General features: G+C 53.7%; 1 long non-coding RNA gene across 1 annotated transcript in view; it reads left to right on the top strand.

The window, feature by feature from the left end:
* LOC105000799 overlaps positions 1-5,132 on the top strand; it is an 11,257-nt gene extending 6,125 nt beyond the window's left edge. The window contains exons 2-3 of the long non-coding RNA XR_826787.1: positions 3,153-3,289; positions 3,380-5,132. This is a non-coding gene — a long non-coding RNA (uncharacterized LOC105000799). The remainder of the gene's footprint in view (positions 1-3,152; positions 3,290-3,379) is intronic.
* Positions 5,133-5,673: the final 541 nt, after the last annotated feature.

Here is a 5,673-nt window from a genome sequence, read left to right as displayed (position 1 = left end):
GAAGACCTGGGCAGTGAGCCTGGACGGCTCAGCCCTGCCCATCGGGGCTGCCTCCGTCTCCACCAACGCCAGCCGGGCTGGGTGGGAGTGGGGCAGCACCAACTTTGATTTAGAGAAAATAGAAGAAAGCGCCTGCCGCTGCCGAAAATCCTGGTGACAAATCCCCTCCCTTCAGTAACTCAAATTTCTAAGCTAATTCCTCTCTCCATTCCCACCAGAAAAGCTCCTCCTGTTCTTATCTGTCTCCAGGCCCACATTGGCCCAACAAGAAAGCTGCCTTTGTTAAGTACTAGAAGCTTCCTCAGTTCAGGATAATCAAGGGCATCCATGCCAATGCCTTGCAACTGCCATTGGTCCGGAGAGTCTGAACCAGCATGGTGGGTTGATAAAATCCCATCCAAAGCAAACAAAGGCAATGCTGTATGGACCCCGTGGTGGCCTGGCCCTTGGTCAAGGTGTAGTGACCATCAGGGATTTCAAAAGAGCACAGAACTCGCCCCCCCACCACCACTGCTGCAGAAAGCCTCGGGGGGTCCCCCAAGGAGCCCCAGAGTGGGAAACACTGGGCTAAGTTGGGGTGGGGGGGTGCAACCCTTGATATTCCCTGCAGCCCCTCCCATTTTCTCATAGGGAAGGCTTCGTGCCACAGGGTGTCGGGGGAGAGCTTGGTGGCTCTAACTCTACCACTTGCCAGCTGTGTGATCTTGGGGTGGTGGCTGTCCCTCTCTGAACCTCTAGGTCTCACCGCTTCCCTCTTCGGTTGGCAGTGCTCTGTAAAGGCTGGGAGTCTCTGTTGCCATTACCGCTTGTTCAGGGGTCCTGACTTCCCACCCTGTGTGTGGCCCTCTTGCTGAATTTCAGACATGATGAGCGCGTGATGCAGGGGTGGGCAGCGTGCACGTGGAGATGGGGGTCCGGAAGTGCGGCTTCTGAGAAGCCGTCTGTGATGGGAGCCTGGAAGCCCGGTGAGGAAGGTGGGCTCGGCGGCCCATTAGTGGGCAGGCGGAGGGCGCCTTGAGATGGCGGTTCTGGGGTGCAGCTGGGCGCTCCCCATCTTTCATGTGCCTGGATTCACCTGGGAACCTTGTCCCAGTGCAGATTCTGCCGGAGCAGGCCTAGGCAGGCCTCCCAGGTGAGGCTGGGGCGGGGGGCAGCCAGGGCTGCACACCAAGGCCTAAGGTCTGAGGGAAGAGGGCAGGCTGCTTGGTGTCTGGAAGCGGTGGCTCCAGAAAGGCCCGCGAGCCCCTCGACAGGCCATGCAGGGAAAGATGAAGCAACATGAGGGTAAAATTACGTTTTCAACAGAAGAAAAGGCCTCTGCCTCCTAGCGTGTAGAAAGATCTCTGTTCCCACCCCCACGCAGCCCCAGGGGTTTGAAAGAATGTGGTTTTCTGAGCACAGCTTTTCCTCGCTGAAGGGGGTGGATTCGCTCTGAAAAAGTTGCCTGCGAAATGATTTTTTTTTTCTATATCAAACGTTATTTTCCAGTGGTGCGTGTTTTAAGACCATGGTTGTGTTCCTGCGGAGAAGGATCCGACTCTGAGGCATTGTCATTGAGGATGTGGCAAACACGAGGGGTGGGGAGCTCAAGGCCGTTGCTTCGGAGCGATGAGAGCTGGTGCTGCAGAGGGCAGGAACCAAAATCTGAAGCCCCAGCGGTCCCCAGATACACTGAGGTTCACGGCCAAACATGGGCCCAGAGCCCTGACCAGCACCACTGATGGGACCAGAGGGCACCCAGGGCAAACCAGCCCCCTCAGCCTGAAGAGGAGCTCAGAGAGGCCGGCCATCTTGTCTTTGTATAAGACACCATCGGCCACACTCTGAATATCTGGCTGGAAGTTTTTTTGTTTTTATATTGGATGCAATTGTCTAATGTGCAGTAAGAGCCTATTCCCGTGGCAGTTCAGCTGTATTTCTCAAAGAAGCTATGATGTCAGAGTTGCACCAAGACTCCAGAGGAACAGCCTCCTTGCCCAGAGGGGTCTGCTTGAATATGCCAAGGTGTACTGGGAATCTTAAATAAGACATGAAAGCCCACAATCTGCCATTGCTTGACAGACTGTGGTTTTCCCGGGGTTATAGCCTGGGGTCAATATTCCAAGGAACACACTTTGGGGACCCAGTCAAGGAAGAGCCCTCATAATTAAAGGCCTCTGTTTCTGTATCAGTTACCTACTGCTGTGTAAGAAATCACTCCTAACTTAGCACTTTAAAACAATAGGTATTTATTATCTCAAAGGGTCTGTGGCTCAGGAATTCAGAAGTGCCATAACTGGGCAGGAGGAGAAGGGGGCGACAGAGGATGAAATGGTTGGATGGCATCGCCAATTCAATGGACATGAGTTTGAGCAAACTCTGGGAGATAGTGAAGGGCAGGGGAAGCCTGCGGTGCTGCAGTCCATGGGGTTGCGAAGAGTCAGACATGACTCAGCAACTGAACAACGTAACTGGCTGGTCCCAGTTTGTGGTCTCCACTGAAGTTTCAGTCCAAACATCAGCTGGGGCTGCTGTCATCTGACTGGGGCTGCAATATTGGCTTCCAAGATGGTGTGCTCACTGGCTGGCTGTTGGCAGGAGGCCTTGGTTTCTTCCCCCATGGAGTCCTCCACAGAGCTGCTTGAGTTTCCTCACTATATGGCTTCCCCTAGATGGATGCCAGCGAGAAAGACTGAAGCCCCAGTGCCTTGGAATGCACGTGTGGTCCTTTCCACACTGTCCTCTTGGCCCCTCAGGGGCAGCCCTCCTCATTGTGGGAAGGGCTGAAGGCGGTGGATATCATCTGGAGACTATCTTGCAGGCCGACTACCATGGTAACCATCTCTCTGGCGCAAGGACAGATAACTTGCCTCATTCTCACAACTGGCTTCTTACCATTTAGTGCCAGTTAGTAACTTTGAGAAGTGACCCTGCTAACCTGTGATGTGAAGGAGGAAAAGACTAGGAATTATCAGCTACACCAGCCCCCATGAACAGCAGCAATAACAATCATCCGGGCCCATTTGTTGAGTCCTCACCCCATGCCTGCTGCCTCAACAGCATCATGGCACGGTGCAATCCATGTCCCCAAGGAGACGGCTCCACAATATTTCCAAGTTAGGCCACTCATTTTTATGAAATGTATAAAGTGAGATTTTTGTTTGTTTTGGCAGTGATGGCTACAAGGACACAAGTAGCTTTGCCTCCTGGAGACACAGAAAAATTCCATGACCCGTGTGAACCCATGTCGGGGAAGACTGAAGTGGGGTGTAAACTCAGGATGGATAAATGCCAAAGATACAGTAAATAGGTGAGATGAAATATTTATTTTGTATGCACTAGCAATATGAGGGGGGCTTCCCTGGTGGTCCAGTGGTTAAGAATTGACCCTCCACTGCAGGGGGCACGAATTGGATCCCTGGTCTGGGAAGATCTCACATGCTGCAGAGCAACTAAGCCCCATGCACCGCAACTACTGAGCCCACGTGCTGCAACTGAGGTATGAAGCCCGCACCGCTTAGAGGCTGTGCTCTGCAACAAGAGAGGCCACCGCAGGGAGAAGCCCACACCACGGCAGAGCAGCGCATTGTTGCCGCAGTGAAGATCACGCAGCAATGAAGACCCAGCGCAGCCATAAATAAAATAACAGGTAAAATTCTAAAATACAAAGAACATGAGGAGTCAGGGTGAGCCGAGGGGGTCTTTGGTTTTGCCCCAGTCTCATGCTGGGAAAAAGGGTCCCATGTCTGGTGGTGGCCTAGTGGTGAGGAGCAGGCACTGGTTGCTCGAGTCACCATGTCTGTTATTAACTCTGTGACCAGGCAAGTGACTTCACGGCCCTGTCTCCCGTCTGTGAAATGGGGTGATAATGGCCAACTCCTCCGGTTATGATAAGGCTTCAGAAGGTTCTGGAATGCTTTATCCTGGCAAAGCTGATGGTGGATCACCAAGGTGGTAGCACCCTAGGTTCAAAGAACCTTCGTAGAAGTGCCATTGCCTGGAAAGATCTTTGCCCTGTGACTGAGCATGGACCGAGAGCCACAGAGCAGATAGTCTCTGCTGTTGGGGACCCCTGTATGGGCGACCCCAGGGGCTGGAAGGAGCTCAGCCCTTGCTTCTGCTGGGGGCATGTGTGGGCATGGAGCTGGCCCAGCCCTTTCCTGTCCTGTCCCAGCATGATTTCAACAGAGGGAGCGTCCTGGGCGTGTTTTCCCCTCGGAAATCTCACCCCGCTGAGGTGGGATTTGGGGAGCTCTGGCTCAATTTGCTGCCCCAACCAACAGGCCAGGCTTAGAGATGCTCAGAAACCAGAGTGGGGATACAAGTTCCTGACCCGCAGCCTGGGCCTGGCCTGGTGGAAGGTCTTTGGCTCAGGCCGGCCTGACAGCCCTTGACTCCATCCTTCAGGGCTGTATGACTCCAGACAAGTGTCTCCGCCTCTCAGGCCCTCAGTTTCCCCATCCCTAAAGTCTCAGGCTGGGCCTGCCTGCCCACTCTAGGAACCTGGGGTTTCCCAGGAGGACACAGAGCTTATGTAGATGTGCATGGGGAAGTCCCAGGCCACCCGCTTCCTTTCCAATCAAGAGAGCTCCATTTTCATCTCTGGTATATTGATGATCTAAGTAGCACTTCATTTTTAAAAAGAAGAAGAAAAAAGAAAAGGAAACTCAGCTACAGCGAAAACAATACAGAAGTTTCCCACCAACTTAACTTTGTCCCCTGACTCTTCAAGCTCTACAGGAGTGGAGCAGTCCATCAGCTAGGTTTAGTGACCGCTCCTTTCCGAATAGTTCCTAGTCTCCTGGATTTGAACCTCTGTTTCTTTCAGCCTCTGTGAGGTCCCATGAAAGGTGGGGAGAGGAAGGGGCTTTAGTTGGTAGGGGGTGGTCCACAGAGATCTTGAGGTGCCAAGGTCATGGACAGGCTGAATGTGCTGGCCTCCTCTCTGGTCACTTGCTGTGGGCATCTTGGACGCGTGCCCCCTCGGCCTCTCTGTGCCCAAGCATCCCCAGCTCGGGCCCAAGGCCCAGCTGCATTTGGGCCCCCAGTAGAAGCCAGGGCCAGCCCTTGCTGCCTCTGAAGTGAGGAGTCTGTGGGCCTGGATGGTCTCTCAGCCCCTCCCAACTTCAACACAAATTGCTGCATTTATGAAGCTCCAGCTGTCTGCAGAATGGCGTCTGGGATGGGCGAGGGATGGATCCTGTCCTGGGAGGAGGAGCCCCCTCAGCCGGCTGCCTCCGGCTGGACTGGGGATGGCAGGGCTCAGAGTGGCCCCTGGGCCCCAGGAGAACCAGGTGCCAGGCCCAGCTGCCAGGCTGCCATTTGAAATGTCTCCTGTTGGTGGCACTTTGGTAAGTTACAGGTATTCTGGTCTTCGCATATATTTGATCTGTATCTAAAACCCGTGCTGGTTTCATTTCTCAGCTATGGGATTCTTAGTGCCTAAGACTGAACTTGACCATGTCATTCCCCAGGTAAAGGTTTTCCATGGCTTCTCACTGCCCTTAGAAGACAATCCAAGCTCGAAAGTGACCCCAAACCTTTTGGGGTCTGGCAAAGGCCTAGCTCTCCCACCTAGGGGCTCTCGACCCCTCACCCTATGCCCTCCAGGCACATAGACTGAACCACGAAAACTCCCCTCTCGGGAGCCTCACACCCTTTTGCCTGACACACTCTCCTTCTCTTTTTCTTGTT

This window comes from Bison bison, unplaced genomic scaffold (assembly GCF_000754665.1).
Source record: "Bison bison bison isolate TAMUID 2011002044 unplaced genomic scaffold, Bison_UMD1.0 scf7180017864375, whole genome shotgun sequence".
NCBI classification, from domain to species: Eukaryota; Metazoa; Chordata; class Mammalia; order Artiodactyla; family Bovidae; genus Bison; species Bison bison.
This window is presented reverse-complemented; position numbering and strand designations above follow the sequence as displayed.